This window comes from Barbus barbus (genome assembly GCF_936440315.1).
Source record: "Barbus barbus genome assembly, chromosome: 27".
NCBI classification, from domain to species: Eukaryota; Metazoa; Chordata; class Actinopteri; order Cypriniformes; family Cyprinidae; genus Barbus; species Barbus barbus.
Genome location: NC_136755.1, coordinates 11,657,403 through 11,676,296, shown reverse-complemented (window position 1 = coordinate 11,676,296; position 18,894 = coordinate 11,657,403).

The following is an 18,894-nucleotide window of genomic DNA, read 5'->3' as shown; positions in this document are numbered from 1 at the left end:
TTTGTACATTAATAAGATTCAAGATTTCAAGATTATCCTATTCAAATCAACGTGATAAACGAGTTAGGTCAAACGCAATTTAAAAGTAGTTAGATTATAGCCTATTACCTAAAATGTAATGTAATGAATTACGTTACTATTACAAATTTTTACATGTAATTTGGAATCAGTAATGGATTACAATTTGTAAGTAATCTACCCAGCTTTGCCCATATAATGATGAAATAAAAGGCCACTAAAATGTACTTTGTTTTTTACAGTGCACTTAAAAAAAAAATTCTTACATTGTGCTCTTAAACACTTATTTGATGCGCTCACTAAAACATTAAAAATAACGAATAAAGTCCTTGATTATAATTTTAACTGCAGGGTTATTCAATATTAAATTTAAAATCAGCATTTTAAATGTACAAAATCGCAACTTCATTATTAAAAGTATTATTAAAATTATAATAATTATTTATTTTTTTTCAAATTATTCAAATACATGATATACAAAACACAGAAAACACCACTAAAGTTCAGCTAATTGCATTTAATAGGACTATAAACCTAAACTGTAACTCCATTTTATTGCAATTAAGATTATGAAAACATTAAATTTAGTTTGCACATATTATTTCTTAAAAGTATGTTAAAGTGTACTTCTTTTACACAAGGGAACTTAACCACTGGCAGCAGTAAAATGTCCTCTTGGGCTAAATTCAGGGCAGACTGAAAGAGAAAGCTTAATGTGCATTTTGACCTGAGAGTCAGGTAGCTCCGCCCTCTGTTATGAGCTCACAGAGGCTTGCGTAAGCGGCTGATTGGGTATCAACAGAGTAGCTAGAGCGTCTCTTTTGTTGGGTGGCTGCCAGGGCGCTTTGCACGCCATGGATGCGATTGCCAAACATGTCGGAGCTGGCCTTGGATGACGCTCTGATAAAAAGCTGTGTTGACACTAGTCTCTCTGAGTGACATTGTGAGTCACTACCAAGTGTATGAAGTTGTCTCCAAATCAAAAGATGATGTGATGGGATAAGGTCATATTTAAGGGCCTGTTAGCAGCTTAGTTGTGATATGCAGTCAAGCTTTAGACGTGATGATAGATAAAGGGGTGTAAAGTGACCCTGTAAGCAACTTGCGTCACAATATGTCAACTGGATCGACTATTAATCTGCTTCAAGTGAAGGTAATGCCATCAGCCATGAACTTAAGCCTCTAAAGACTTGATTTCAAGATTTACAAGAGCAAGAGCACTCCAGGAGCTATAATGATGCACAGCTTATTACTGTAGAGCATTTCATCTTTTGACAGTACCATTTAAACACAGATACTAAAGCACACTTGCTGTTGTTACAGTCAGTTATATTGCAGAGTCTACATTCCCACACATAAATAAGAAGCAGAGGTTCACATGATCAAAAAAATTGTTTCACATTGCATCATTTTAAGATTTTCCATCTAAAACAACTTTACAACACTAATTTCAAAAGTACACTCATTTGAGGTCAATGGAAAGGGTTGGCGGGGTTGAAAAGATTAGTTGAAGAACGTTATTCGTAAGATGTTCACAGTATCAGAGGCCAAGTACACGTCTGTTATGGATGTCTGTATTGATCATTGCCATAGTTGAGTTCAAGCCATTTTTAAGCATATTTGTGTTGAGTTCAAGCCATTTTTAATCATTTTTGTATGCTATTATATACTTATTAATGATTTTATGTTTATATTCTCAGTATTCATTTAATTTTAGTTTACGTTTTAGTAATTATGCTTTTGTCATTTGTTTTGTTTTTAAAAACATTTCTATTTATTTTTATTTCAGTTTTTAGTTTTAGGAATTTACTTAAACTTATTTCAGTTAGTTGCAAGGGCAACATTTCAAATTTTCATTTAAGTTTTGTTTATTTTTTTCCATATAATATTTAGGCTATATTTTATTTGAGCTTATTCAGTTAACCAAAACGATTTTTAATAGTTTTAGTTTAGTTAAGAACAACATGGCTTATGCACATTTCCACATATCTGTAATAAAGCAAAAGTAGGGCAAACATTTACTAGAATCTCTTTGAGGGCAACCATTCATATTTGATCATTAGTGCTATGTCACACTCATGTGGATAAGGTTTGGTACTGCAACAATGATTTTTTTCCAAAACATGTATTCCTGGAAAACAGGAACATAATTAAATTGGACAAATTAGGGAAAAATCACTAGAATTCACAGAATAATTCAAGCATTTCCATATGTGCTAAAATACACAAAAAGCCTGCAGTTCTTATTATGCATGACTATTATTAACCACCAGAGGCCAGTATTTCAGCAAAAGCTGATAAAGTTGTTGTCAGGCCTGTTGAACAGATGGTTTGATGGTTCTCCATGCTGAATGCAAGCATCTGTTTCATGGTCTGTTTCAGTATGTAAGCTACATAAGAGCTCAAAACATTCTGCCGTTCACTCACACAAAATGAGACGCTTTACTCTGTAAACTGGCATCTAAGGAAATCATGGATCTCCTGTCAATTTTAATAGCTTGCTAAATATAGATCATCGTATTATTTTAAAAACACCAAATGTTAGGTGTGCCCTATTTCTCCCAAACATACTTGGATGTTACCACAAACGTGACATTACGAGCATTATTTTAGTGAAGAACCTGTATTTGCCTAATTGAACTTAAGGTGTGCTTCAAATGGTCTCTCACCACGTGTTTATATCAGACATCTGAAGTAGTTCCTCTAAGACGTCAGTAAGACTACGAAACCGTCAAAGTTTAAGCGTTTTTAGCATAGTTGATTGACAAGGGGCAGTGCATTCAAAACGCATTCAACCACATGAGCGTTTACACTAATGCAATGTGGTCTCAAGTGTTTTCCGAATGTGAATGAAACTGAAAAACCTCAAAAGGTTTTGTACCCCATTTACACTCCTATAAGGCCTAGTATTGTTGGGATTCAACTTAATATTCAACGGCTTTTGTTTACGCCACGGACCATATTAAGGGGTGCTGGCAGATCAAGGTTTGTTCTTGGTTTGATCTGCCATAGTTCATGGTCACAGGGAGGGTGGTTTAATGGTAGACTCAACTGGTTTTATTTTCAAACTTGTATTTTGTCTTATTATGCAGTAATTCTGTTTGATAGCTATGACTGACCTTAATATTCTAGTATTCTTAGTTCAAGAATCCCATTTGAAAGAGGAGGATATACACAGGTGTAATAAGTTTTATGAAGCTGTATCTCACTCCTCTTCGGATACTAAAACCAAGGGTGTCCTAATATTGGTGCGGAGGACTTTAAATATTATTATTTTAGATAAAGTTTGTGATACAAATGGTAGAATAACACATATAAAAACAATGGTGGAGAATAGGAATATTGTATTTCTCTCAGTATATGCCCCTTGTACTCCTGACACTACTTTTTTCTCTGTTTTTTCAACCGATCTCTTGAATCTTAATGAGGATGTGCATGTTTTATTTTCCGATCAGGTATGGGGTATGTTTAAATTGTCTTCTAAAAATCCTAATCACCAAATGATTCATTGGAAATTGCTACATAGGGTTTACTTGACTCCAATGAAACGTTTTTATACGAATCTGTCATCTAATCTCTGTTCCCAAGGAGTTTTAGGCAGGTTTTATTTTATGTTTTATTTTTTTGTTTGTGTGTTTTTTTGGGAGTGCCCCTCTCTCTCACGTTTTTGGACTCAGCTCTCACAGGACCTATCATATTTGTTGGGTACTGAGATATGTTTGACTCCTTGCCATTTTTTTTTTTATGATTGACTTGTGGGACTTCACCTTGTCCGTCCAACAAAGATCTTTACTGTTAGCTGCCCTCACAGCAGCAAACAATTGCTAGTCAACTGTTGGAATCCTCCTCACACAATGAACAGACGAACCTGGACGGTGTATCTTTTGGACATTATCTCGATGGAACTCTCAACTTCTTGTATACATGGATCTAATGTGAAGGCTGTGGGTTTGTGGCATTCGGCTTTTGATGTTGTGTCATCTTTTCTAAAATCTTCATAAGAATTATTTGATTGTTATTTATTTATCTATTAAAATTTATTTTTATTATTATTGTTTATTTTATTTTATTTTGCTTATTTATTTATTTTATTATATTTTGGGGGTCTGCCGGGAGGTGGGGTGGATTCTGGATTTGTACAGCTGCTTTTTGTTTTGGGCTACTGTTCCCGGAAAAAAATCAATAAACAGTTGTTAACAAAAAATTATTATGTAAGCAAATTCCTATGCCTATCAGAACACCATAGGAACACCCAACCACTTGGAATGCTTTAGCTAGCAAATTTTGGGAAAGTTTTCATGCCAACTCATAATTACAAAAAGTTTTGTAGACACAAAAAATCTTGAGGTAGAGGTTAAAAATAAATCTATTTTCTGTCCTTGTGGTGTTTCCTCAGGATTTTTATCCTTTTCTGCTTTGTACAAAACACGATTCAGGTTTGAACCAGCGTCCTTAACATTTCAAAAGGCTTTTGTCTCCTGCAAGTGACAAATAACATGGGGAATGTTGCAACAAATCTGAGCGAGAGCTAATCTTTTAATAATCGCACTATGGTGTTCTGAATGCGAGCTGCAGTACGCTTGCTCTCCCTCATGAGATCACGGGTTTGTTTGGCTGGGTTATATCATAACCCCTCCTGATGGAAGTGAGACTTTCAGAGGAGCCATAATTTCGAAACTGCTCAGACAGATGACGTTTGAGTCACACTCATAATTTTATTACCGTTCTCTCTAAATGTCATGTTCATTCCTGCTCAGTCATTCATCAGCCATCACATCTGTTTATAGCCCTACTGGAAATCATGCAGTCTGTACATCATTGAGATGGTAACACTAAGCAGAAAAGCAACTTGTAGAACCTGTTTTCACTCACAACATTGACTGGTTTTATATTAACAGTGAATCATTATAGTACTAGCAAACTTAAGATAATATGAAGGTTAAAATAAACATAATAGGTTAAAAAGAGGTAGAGGGAACATATTTTTGATTTGATGTTGAAGAAGGGGTGTTTGAATGTTTCTAATGAGACTGAGAGGGCATTTAAAACAACAAAGACAAAAAATCTTACTGAAATTCTGTTGATGTAACTTAATTGCTTTATGTGTAACCAGTCTACAAAAAGCACATATTTTACTGAATAAACGTTGGGAAACTGATGTTTATCTTAGGGATGTATGCTATTAGCATTTGAGAGGGTGAAATTATGTACAGTTTTATTAGTAAGAAAACAGTGTGTGGTCGTAACGTTATTCTGTCAAATAAAATTAAAAAAGAGAGGATGTTTTTTTGATATTTAAAGAGGGTCACATGGAGCATTAAAGCAGGAGCACGCTGTTGCATAAAGATAACAAAGTTTTCCTTGTTAGGCAGTAGTAACTTTCAAAAATATTGCTGTTTTATTAAAATAGTGTGCTCTTTATCGAGAGTAAATTGGACATGTTGGATGTATTGAATGTGACACAGTGGAGCAAGAGGCCTAAGTAGCTTATTTTCCAGGCTCCATCAGCAAATACCCAATCAGCATTTTTGAAAAAAAAAAAAACACCCAAAATAGCCAGAAAGATTAATTCTAATCAGACTTACACCGCATTGTGAGAGGCTTAGCTGCACTTTCCAAAAATTGACCATTATATCCAAGCGCACAGACTGCTTTTGGTAAGGAAGCTGTACATTTTTTTGGTGTAAAAATTAGTTAACGCCTAGCCTTCTGTAAAGCCACAGAAGAGAAAACCCTGGCTTGAGCAACAAGATTAGATTCTCAGCACATAACACCTATTGTTTTCGCTTCAAATCCCACAGATCAGCCATCTCATTGGCAGCCTTGCTGGTTGTTCTCCCCATACGACTACGGGGATGGGATGTGTTAACAAGAATATAAATAAACTCTGTCTGAAAAAAAGTCACTATAGAGAAACGATGGGGCTATAAATTTAAAGTGAGGAAGTTCCTTGCCATTATGTAGGCCTATAGAGTTATACAAAACAATTTCCTTGTGAAAATTCTACAGCTGTCAAAAAATCAATATACTTGATCAATAGTAATGTTGGTATATGGGTATTTAAAATAGAATTTCTTTTTTACTTTTTTGCCTTCACTAGTTTATTTTAAATTATCTTTATGCAATGTCTTTGGGTCAACTTTTTCTGTTAGTAGTTTTGGGTCAAGATTACAGGTTTTTATTTTGGTTACATGCCAAGCCGAACGCATCTGCTTGTAATCAAACCTGTTGTTAATGATCACAAAAAGAAAAATTTAAATTAGTGCTGTCAAACCATTAATCACGATTAATCGCATCCAAAATAAAAGTTTTTGTTTACATAATATATGTGTACTGTTTTTTTTTTATTATGTATATATTTTGTATACAATTTTATATTATATATAAATATATTTAATGCATAAAAATATTTTTCATAAATATATACATGCATGTGTTTGTGTTTATATATACATAGTAAATATACGCAGTACACACACATAGATTATGTAAACAAAAACTTTTATTTGGGATTAATCATTTGACAGCACTAATTAAAATGCATTTTTGAACCACATATTTTACATATAGCTTATAAATTTGTAAGAGAAAAAGGAAGGATGCAATTTGTTTTTACGTGTTTTAACACCTCCACTCCCTGCTGTCCTGTGACAGATAAATTTTTAAACATGCAAATGCCCCATGTCATTTCCTAATTAACATGAGCTCATAAAAGCATTTAACACTGCAGGATATCTCACCCCCCCCCCCCCCCCCCCCCAAAAAAAAAAAGAAAATAATAATAACAAATTCATGTCAACTACTTGTATGTATGCAGTGTGTATATTTACATATGCATCTGGCAAATGCCTTCCAACCTAAGCAATTTACAAAGACCGCAGGAGTGAGTCAGCACATTGTTTTAATGATGAGAAAAAAAGTTTTGTTCCATTATTATGTCAAGGAGAATGCAAAACCTGAGATTAACCTCCACCCACACAGAAAAACCGTGCTCTGCCTTTTTATTGTTGCTCTTTTAAATTACAATGTCTTGCAAAATCTTTCAAAGGAACAAGAAGGCCTTTCAAAATTTTAGTTTCAACTTTTTGTGACATTGTGCACTTCTAAACCCCTGTTTTAAACTCCTTGCAAAGTGCACAAGCATACGTTATTGGCCCATAGAAGGTGTTTAATGTTATCAACCCCATTCTTGTGCTTGATTTCAGGGTGTAAGGTGGTTATGCACACTTCCTTCCACCCACCACCGAAACCATGAACTGTCAATCTGATGCCGTAGTGCCTGTTGCCGACCACTGCTGTAGTGGATTGTGAACTAGAGTATGATGAAAGGCCATCTGCCCTATAAATGCAATGAAGGACATTACATTATCAGAAACCAAAGAATGTTTTATAAAAATGGACAAAACATTCAGAGGCTACATTAAAAGCCGTGACCTGTACAGATGTGCAACAGCGTGAGATTCACATGTCAGCGGGTGAAGTAAAGGAGGAGAAGGGTATGCATGACCTCCTGCTGGAGAAGCTGGGCTACTTTAATTACATTTCAGCAGTGCTGCTTTTCAGAGGCATAGACCATGGTTCTGATCATCTCCTTCTGATTATTAGACCTTTGTAGAGACTCTGTGTGCTGTCAGGCTGTAATTATAAGAAGCTCAGATAGCTTTTTACATGTCAGTGCCTTACACAAAGCAGTTCCGGAGATCTACTGGCATTAGGAGAAGAAGAAAAAAATTGATGAGAACTGCACCAGCTATATAACTGAAGACAAATAAGGTAAACATGTATTTCTTATTTCAATTATAACTATTCCGGTGTTTCTTATATCTTGCATTAACTTGCATTGACTCTCAACATCAACGTTAATTTCAACTGCATGGAATGAATGTAAAATTGTGTTAAATGTCATGGTGCAGGGAGCATATTGCTTATTAACTGCACCGTAAAAAGCACAGTGTGAAGAAATGCCATGAAATTGTGAGATGTATTAAAGTTCACCCCAAAATTTTAATTCTGCCATCATTTACTCACCTTCGTGTTATTCCAAACCCATAGGATTCTTGTGCAACACAAATTAAATTAAACCATTAAAGTGAAAAATTTAAATTTGCTGAAAATGTAAATAGATTCATTTGTTTTTTCATTTAGGATTTTAGGAGAAATTTAGGATTACAGCACTTGCTCACACATGGATCCTCAGCAGTGAATGGGTGCCATCAGAATGAGATTCCAAACAGATTAAAAACATTACAATAATCCGCAAGTAATCCACATGACTCCAGTCCATCAATTAATGTCTTGTGAAGTGAAAATCTGCCTGTTTTTAAGAAACAAATCTTTCATTACGGCGTTTTAAATTTAAAATGTTGCTTCTGGCCAAAATATGAGACCATACTCCATAATAACACTTCCTCTGGTGAAAAAGTCCATCCTGTGTTGTTCTCTCATATCAAAATCCACCAACATACTTGTTTAGAACAGTTTTCCCTTGATAGTGCTTGTCATGTGGACTACTTCTGGATTATTGTGATGTTTTTATCAGCTGTTTGGAATCTCATTCTGACGGCACCCATTCACTGCATGATCCATTGGTGAGCAAGTGATGTAATGCTAAATTTCTCCAAATCTGTTCAGATGAAGAAACAAACAGATCAGCTTAGACTCTCTGTCACACATAAGGGTCATAAAGGGTTTGGAGCAGCTTAAGGGTAAATAATGGCAGAATCTTTATATTTGAGTGAGCCATCTCTTTAAGTACTGAGGAAAGTTGGTCAGGAGTGGATTGGCCTCATTGAGTTCAAAGATAAAAGGAGCTTTATAGAAAATGGGAGAGTGAGAACTTCTTTATGTGACTCATCCTTTCAGCCAGAAGCAGCTATGCTATTAAAAAAAAGGCTTAACACAAGCAAATATACAGCCATGAAACTGGGATATAAATAAATATTATTCATTTTTCTCATGTTGTAAAGAAATATCCAAAATCAACCAAGCTTATGGAACATGAGACTTTCTATTTGTTAGTTATTTGTTATTTATACAGTGCCGTAAAAAGGTTTATACCCCCTTCCTGTTTTTTTGTTTTTTGTTTTTTTTATTATTTTTCGCATATTTGTCACACTTAAACGATTCAGATCATCAAACAAATTGTAATATTACACAAAGATAATGCAAGTAAATACAAAATGCAGTTTTTAAATGATGATTTAATTTATTAAGGGAAAAAAGCTGTCCAAACCTACCTGCCCCCTCCTGTTAAATCATGAAAGAACTGTGATTAACCACATTATTTTAGAAAGTTGAGTTAAATTACTAGCCAAACCCAGGCCTGAGTACTGCCAGACCTGTTGAATCAAGAAATCACTTAAATAGAACCTGTCTGACAAAGTGAAGCATGCTTACAGAGCAACACATCATGCCGCAATCTAAAGAAATTCAAGAATAGATGAGAAACAAAATAGTTAACATGTATTAGTCTGGAAAGGGGTATAAAGCCATTTCTAAGGTTTTGGGACTCCAGCGAACCACAGTCACAGCCATTATCCACAAATGGAGAAAACTTGTAACTAGGGCTGGGCGATACATCGAACACGATGATCATGCGCATCTCGTCAGTAAAGCTGGTTCTGTGATTAGCGGAATCACCTACTTTCAAATGGAGCGGCATTTAATACACAAAGCCGTAGATCACTGACAAGCTATGCAATATCGCGTTCATTATCGCAGATGAATCACCTTCGATAATGAATGCGATATTGTGTAGCTTGTCAGTGAACAACGGCTCTGTGTATTAAATGCCGCTCCATTTGAAAGCAGGTGATGGAGATTTACCACTAATCACGGAACCAGCTTTACTGACGAGATGCACATGACAATCGTATGCAATATATCGCCCAGCCCTACTTGTAACAGTGGTGAACCTTCCAGGAGTGGCTGGCCTACCAAAATTACTCCAAGAGCGCAGTGACGACTCATCCAGGAGGTCATAAAAGAACCCAGAACAACATCTAAAGAACTGCAGTCCTCACTTGCCTTAATTAAGGTCAGTGTTCATGATTCAACAATAAGAAAGAGATTGGGCAAAAACGGCATCCACGGGAGAGTTCCAAGACAAAAGCCACTGCTGACCAAAAGAACACAAAGTCTCATCTCACATTTGCCAAAAAATTTGTAAAACCAACACAGCATTTCATAAAAAGAACATCATACCAATAGTCAAACATGGTGATGGTAGTGGGATGGTCTGAGGCTGCTTTGCAGCTTCAGGACCTGGATGACTTGCCATATTTGATGGAACCATGAATTCTGCACTCTATCAGAAAATCCTGAAGGAGAATGTCCGGCCATCAGTTTGTGACCGCAAGCTCAAGCGCACTTGGGTTATGCAGCGGGACAATGATCCCAAACACACCAGCAAGTCCACCTCTGAATGGCTCAATAAAAAATAATTTAAGGTTTTGGAGTGGCCAAGTCAATGTCCGGAAATCCAATTGAGTTGCTGTGGCATGACCTTAAACATTTCTTTCATACTTGAAAAACTTGTGAAAGACTCATTGCCAGTTATCGTAAACGGTTGATTAAAGTTCTTGCTGCAAAGGGTGCCACAACCAGTTATTAGATTTAGGGGGCAATTACTTTTTCACGCAGTGCCAGGCAGGTTTGGACAGCTTTTTTCCCTTAATAAATGAAATCATTATTTCAAAACTGTATTTTGTATTTACTTAGGTTATCTTTGTGTAATGATCTGAATCATTCAAGTGTAACAAATATGCAAAAAAATAAAAAAACAGAAACTTTTTCACACCACTGTATGTATCTATAGATGATGATCTGCTGCAGTGCTTGTGCCAATTCTTGCTCATCTAGATTACCCTCTTATGTCTCACAATATCTTTCAACTGGACCACAGCACGCAGCAGGTGTTCACTGATGTCCAGCAGTGTCCAAAGCTTCGTATCCCACAATTCCCTTCACCTGTGTCGACTGAAGGTCCTTCACCCTCTGGGTGAACAGGAGGCTTCAAACAGCTGCTGCAGAGCTTTGAGTGGATCACTCTCATCTCTGTCTCCAAGTTGGCATGAAACTGAAAGGTGCTTCAAACTTCCCATCTCCTGAGAGAGGCATGCTCTCAGGGCAAATACTGTTATGGACTATAAATCCAGGTTTTGCTCTGGAGATACTGTATGAACAAAAACTATTCATATTCCAAGACTTTATTGTTTGAATATAACTTGATAGACTTTAAGTAGATGGTGCCAGTTCTCCACGGGTTAACAGAGGAACCACAGGTGTTTTAATTCTACTCATTATGAACATATGAACATAGCATTTATTGTCCAAATATGTTTTAGGCTTTGGACAGTACAGTATTTGTGTTGTTCAATTTACCTAATACATTTTATTTATTTTTTTTGTATTCAATATTTTGTTATCTATTGCTTTGCCATTTATTGATGTGTATTCAAATTTTAACCCTGAAGACTAATTTGTCCACTAACAATATCCAGCAGTGGACATATATAATTTGTCTGAAATTATATATTGTGTTTAACATATTTAATATATCTTTCTGTGGTTAAAATAATAGTGGTGGAAATGAATTTTTAACAAAATGTCTGATCAGTTTGTCTTGATAAAGCTAAGTTACAATTGTGTGTATCCTAAATACATGTAAATAAATAATATTATAACAGTTATTTACATAATTTTAAAAATACATGATTGGGAATGACGTACAGTAAACTTATTAAAATCTATATCTAAAGGGCATTTTAAAGGTAGAAAAAATAATGAAGGCCAGGTCAAAAGTTTCCAAAATAGTTTTAATGTGATGTTTATATAACAACAAAAAAAAGTCATTAGTTAATAAAATTTAAACGCCCTGGGACATTAAAATTCTTGGAAGTAAAGAAACACACTTATATATCTGTATGTGTCGCTTATATGTAATACTCTTTGGGACCACTGCATGTCTACACTGATACTAAAAGTGATACATCTTGAACAGATGCCTTCAGTATCACTCCTGACAGTAATATCAAACAGACTGTTCTTTCAACAAAGCTAAATAGCTTTTTGAAGCCCCCCGGCATCGTTCTGTTTCTTTAGACAAGAGTGTTTTGCTAGTTGATGTTAGACTTGATATTAGATATCAAGCTTTATGGTTCCCCCACATGAGTTTCTTTGACATTACTGGGCACATGGAGGAGGCTGGGATGTGAAATTAACGTTACGCTCTGATAGCTCTGACCCTGAGCTTGCTGTATTCAGTGCTCCAAATATTGATGTACTTAAAATGCATCCGAGGCAATCACCGATGGGCACCAGTAAGGCGCTGTGAATGAATCATTCAGGCAGCCCATGGGAAAGTGAACAGGAGCAGTGATCGGATCATTCAGGCCTTACCTGCAGAACCAGCAACGAATGAAATCAAATTGGAAGAGATTTTGCAGTTGGTATAACCAAGGACTGTATCATTCAGCGTTTGGTGTTCATCACAGTGGCTCCTGGAGTTCTCTTCACAATACTGATCAAAGAAAATTGGCCTGCCCTGCAGGTAGTCTGCAGTACTAGCTCTAGCGTTCTTCTGAGTATTCAGAGAGTAACATGACAGCTATCAAAACACAGTCAGACAGGGTAAACAGTGAAAGTAGCTTGCACACAGTTTGGTGGTTATATTTATAATTATATTTATAATTACACTGTTGACCCATCCCTTACACCTTAACCCACCCTTAAACCGACCCATACCACCAAACCTTACCCATATCCAACCTCAATAGCAGCAAATGTGTTTTGCAATACAATATGACCACAATAAGTACATTGTACTTATTTTTGATGTAAGTACATAGTAATTAAGGCCACCTAATATAAAGTGTGACCAAAGCTAGTTCTGGTTTTTACTGTTTGTATCACTCAGCTTGTTTTTGTGCAGTAGCTCTTTCTGCAGGTTACATCATTACACTAGTAGGAGGCAACACAAAACTATCTTTGAGTGAGGCAGCGAATCAATAATTCAGCCTTTTCATTTAAAAACATTGATTAATTCAGCAATGAAAGCAGCGACTGTCCTTATGAATGAGTCATTGAATCATTCATTTAATTGGTTCATTCAAAAACAGTGATTCATTCAGGAATGAAACGTCACTACTGTGTATTGCTCACACCCTAATAGATTGGGAGCATTCCATAGTGTGGTCAAGACTATTCACACCAGGGATGATAACTATAACTCAAACGTTTTAATAATAGTTTTAATTCTATGAGAATAGACCATTTGGAAATACTGTAGACAACATAGTTACATAACTTTGCATGCGCACTTTGGCGGAACAAAATTAGACAACGTAACTATCAATATTGTGTCTAAATATAAGTTGCTCAATAATAACATCTTGTTTATTGAACTGTTGTAGGCCTGTAAAAGCAATATAACGTTCAGCAGGACAGTGATTTGCTGATATACAAACAAACAGCATTCTTCTGATACTGCTTAGGCTTAATTGAAAAGACAAATTTAAAATTACAAAGATACACACTGGAAAAAGCTCTGCTAGTGTCTGATATAGCCTAACATTTGATTCAAGCACTCATTTTAACAGTGTTCAAACACGCAGACAGCATCATGCGGCTTCTTCATTCATTCTGTTATTGAAGCAAATGTGAAACAAATGACTAAGAAGCAAGCTGTGGAGGGAGAATATGCTCCAATTTATTGGAACCATGTAATTAAAAGCAAAGCAGATTACCCAGTGAATTCATACATCAGTGAAGGCTTGATTAGAGCCTGGAGTATGTGACTATTGGCGTTTCTCCACAGCCAAAATAAAGCTTTTTCACTCATATTCTCAGATGTTTGGTGTCAGACAGGTTTTTGTATCTTGGCAACCATTTAATCTCTCCTTAAACACGGTGGCGTCTAAATGGGCCTCATTTCCCAGCAAACTACTCATAGGTATTGTTTCAAATTGTCGTGTCAAATGTTGTTATGGCTGCTAAGCCTGAGTAATGTCAAGAGTGTGTGTGCATGTGTGTAAACATCCAATAACAATTAAATCACTTAAAGCTTTTACTTCAAGTTAATGGGATAGTTCACCAAACATAAAAAAACTGTCATCATCACTCACCCTCATTTCTTCTTTCAAAGAAGCAATAAAGTTGGCATGAAATGAAAGTTCACCCTATTTGTTTTCTAAACACATATTATAGGCCTTACTGTGAACAATTCATCTGTGCATAGAAATGTGTTTGTTTTATCTTTAAAAAATGTTCTGACCTTGTAATATCAAACCTGGTGAAAAGTACAGATTTAACATGTAAGTCTGACAAGTAACATGTTCATGTTCATCCGCATCCACAAGTCCACATCTCAAAATGTTTTCCTTTTTTGAATAATCTATAACACTCGGATCTGTTATACTTCTGTTTCATCTTGACTTTGAAGAATGTTTTACAAAAGCATAAAAGTGCCATAAGGTTTTAAGGGACAAAGAATATAACTCATGCTATATCCCAAGAATATTAAAGCCTTATCATAGTGTTGTGTCAGGAACAGACTGAAAATTGAATTTTAATTTCATTTTGAATTATTTATTTATCATTTATAATATTTTTTAATAATTTAAGAAGTCATTTTAATTACATTTTTTATCATTTATAATAATTTATTCATTTATTCTCAAAATTGTTCCATCTGCCATTACTGTCAAATTTCATTTGCATATGCATATACTAAAACTTGATTGATCAAGATGCCAGTTTAGAAATCACAATAGATAGATGAGTAAAACATGAGTAACATGAGTAAAAAATAATGTAAATTATCACATTATTATTATTATTATTATTATAATAACTGCGTTAAATGTGACCGTTGTCTTGTTTTGTAACAGATAAAACCCAAAATTAATAATCTTATCTGTTTGTAACAGGTAAAGTGCATGGTTACAAATATTGAAGCTCTTCTCTGTTGCTTTGTTCCTCTAAGAAATCTTTTTGATTGTAAGTGCTATAATTTTCTTCCCTCAAGTCTATCAAATTTATCATTTCTATGAATATAAGATGATGCATGAAAAGTGTCATACAGGATGCTGTTCCTATTTCCCACGCGCATCTTTTGCATTTCATGCCGTGTTCGAAACCCACTTAGTGGCCTCCATCAGCCTTGTTTTAATGCACTCACGTTCACAGTCCTCTGGAGTTGAACAGAACACATTTACTACCAATTACCTTCCTCAAGTCATTTACTTTTCTGACATAAAACTTTTAACTCACTCACCGTGAGGTCCTCTTAGCAGTAAAGGTGTAGTATTATGAATGATAGAGGTTTGGGCTGGAGGAGCTTTTATGAGTCAGACAGGAGAAGTGAGAGAGCTGTAATGATAGATAAGGCCAGTCCTCCACAGCACTTATCTGCATGATGCAGACCTCAAGACGCCCTCTTCTCTTAAAAGTATTAATGCATAACCAATCCCTGTCTCAACACACAGAAAAAAAGCGTTGATTATTCCCAACACATTTAAGCTCTCTCGTAAATACATTAGGCTGCTGTTCAAAAGCACTCAATTGATCAGAAAGTAATGTGCAGTGGCTAGGGATGTGCAAAATATATTTTCTTAATCGACACGTCAGTGGGTTTCCTGAATGACTAGCTGACAACGAGATCTTAAGAAAGGTTTGTATATTCAAGGAAGTCTATAATAGTCTCTGCTCAACAATTGTGTGTAAACCTTTCAAACTGACCTATTAAGAGATCCAAGGTTATTGATTGATGGAATATGCTTCTCTTGAAGCCATTAATAAATGTTCTTTCAATCTCATTTTTTTTAAATCACATTTAATAGCCAATTCCCAGTTGACCAATTACAGTACCAATGAATCCTGAAGAGACAGATCCATCAATCAAAAAATTGTAGAAAGCAAATCATGACACCCCCACTCCCATGAAGCATTGCACAGATATTAGAAGGAAGCAGCAGTCTTTCTGTTGTAATATATTTTAAAACGTAATTTATTTATGTGATAGTAAAGCTGAATTTTCAGCATTATTACTTCAGTCTTCAGTGTCACATAATCTTTTAGAAATCATTCTAATATGCTGATTTGCTGCTCAGGAAACTCTTATTGGAAAACAGTTGTGCTGCTTCATATAGTTTAAAAGAACAGCATTTATTTGAAGCAGTCATTTTTTATAACATTATAAATGTCTCTAGTCACTTTTGATCAAGTTAATGTGTACTTGTTAAATAAAAGTATTGATTTATTTAAAAATTGTACTGACCTCAAACTTTTGAAAAATACTGTATGACTCCTGGCAAGTCATTTGTTCGACTTTTATACACTACCAGCCAAAAGTTTTTGAACAGTGAGATTTTTAATGGTTTTTTTTTCTCATCAAGCCTGCATTTATTTGATCCAAAGTGTAGCAAAAACAGTATAATTTTTGAAATATCTTTACTATTTAAAATCTTTGTTTTTGAATATATTTAAAAATGTAATTTATTCCTGTGGTTTCAAATCTGAATTTTTAGCATCAATAATTTTTAGCATCATGATCCTTCAGAAATCATTTTAATATTCTGATTTGCTGCTCAAAAAACATTTCTTATTATTACTATTATGTTGAAAACAGCTGAGTAGAATTGTTTCAGGTTTCTTTGATGAATAGTTCAGAAGAACAGCGTTTACCTGAAATAGAAATATTTTGTAACATTATAAATGTCTTTATCATCACTTTTGATCAATTTAAAGCATCATTGCTAAGTAAAAGTATGAATTTCTATCATTTCTTTCCCAAACAGAAAATAAAAATTATACAGACTCCAAGCTTTTGAATGGTAGTATATAATGTTACAAAAGCTTTTTATTGCCGATAAATGCTGATCTTTGGATCTTTCTATTCATCTAATAATCCTGAAAAAAATTTACTCTGCTGTTATTGATATTGATAATAATAATAAAAATAATAAATGCTTCTTGAACAGCAAATCAGCATATTAGAATGATTTCTGAAGGATCATATGACACTGAAAACTGGAGGAATGATGCTGAAAATGTATCTTTGATCACAGGAATAAATTATATCTTAAAATATATTAAAAAAGAAAGATAAATAGTAAAAATATTGAACAATATTACCGCTTTTGCTGTAGGCCTATTTTGGATCAAATAAATGCTTGGTGAGCAGAAGAGAATTCTTTAGAAAACATTAAATATCTTACTGTTCGAGAACTTTTGACTAGTGTAGCTTTTAGTCATGTCCTTTATCATTGCATTAAACATGATTAAATGAAGTACAGCTGAACAATAATTTAATATGTGAATAAGGTATTCTGACATTATCTCCACACATTATGCTAATTCTGAACTGTTATCTACATCATGAAATATTTAATGCATCTGATCACAATGCTGACAAAGGCACCTGATATGATTGATATGCTAATGTCTTGTATTTTCAGACATGTCATGCTTGTCTCATAAAAGAGAAAAATCAACATTAATCAAATTAGAATAAGGCACTGCGTCTATCAGCACCACATGCAGTGACTTTCTGTTGTGCGCCCAGTGTTATGATGCTGCCCGGCATCACAATGAGGCCCTGAATTTCCATTGCTTTGATTGAGCCAGCAGGTACTCAAGCTAAGGGTGATCCAAATACACCCGTGTGAGTTGATTATAATAACACATATCCAGAATGAAAATATAACTCATGGAGTCTGGATGATTGATAGGTGTGTTTGGCATTTTTATGCCACCTTATTACGCTTCGGGCCATTTATTAATTATCACCAGCTTTAGAAGTAATTTAATCCTTTAAATTCAGTGTCATTAGGCTGTTTAAACAGCAGTTCTGAAGGACACACTTTAAAATCTTTAAAGCTTTCTAAAACATATTGGCACTCTTTCATACGTCTACAATGTAGGACCGAATTCAATCTACCTTTATAAAAAATGTATTGATGTGGTTTTTTGAGACGGGGGAAACAATATTTCATGAGTCCAGCAGTGGTTTCCATGTTCTTCTATGATAGCTTTTATGTTGCCGATCAAATACGTTTTTTTTTTCTGGAGAAATAAGATAAATAATCAAACAAGCTTTCTTCTAGGATGTTCAAAGCAGAACACAGACAGTGGGTAAAAGTGAATTTTACTACATAGCCTGACAAAATTGCTTGATGACATTTTTTGTCTTTCATGTGGAAGAATAATGGTAATTAAATACAAGATAAAATTAAGCACTAAATTTACCAGTTTATATTCAGCCACGTTTTTTTTTTTCAAAGTAATAATAATAATAATAAAATACAAGATAAAATAAGCACTGTATGAACTAAACATGTTTATATTCACCTATATATTTTGCATTTTATAATAATAATAATAATAATAAAATACAAAACAATTCACTACATCAAGCAAGTTTATATTCAGCCACTTTTTTATTTTTAGAATGATAGATTTTGTATTGTTGTTGTTAATATTATTATTGTTATTAACTACACAGATTTCACCTGGTAATTATTTTTAACACCTAACTCAAATCTTTTTAAGTATTTTATTAGTTTAAATAAAATATAAATTTAATTTATAATATTAAAAATGTAATAAATATTTTAGTTCTCTCTGAGCACAACACTTCACATTAATTAGCCAGTCAGTGACCATTTTCACATCAAATATCTAGTTGCAATAACTAGTTCTTATAGAAAAGCTTGATGGGTCTTTATGTATTTCAAGGGCACTTGCCTCTAAATCCAACAGAGGTTTCATACAGACTGTCTCTTTTAGGACATAGTAAGGAAGGATTAAAACATTCAGAAAGGCCTTGCCTTATCTTTCTGATAACAGTCACTTTTCAAAATGACAACAAACCTTTTA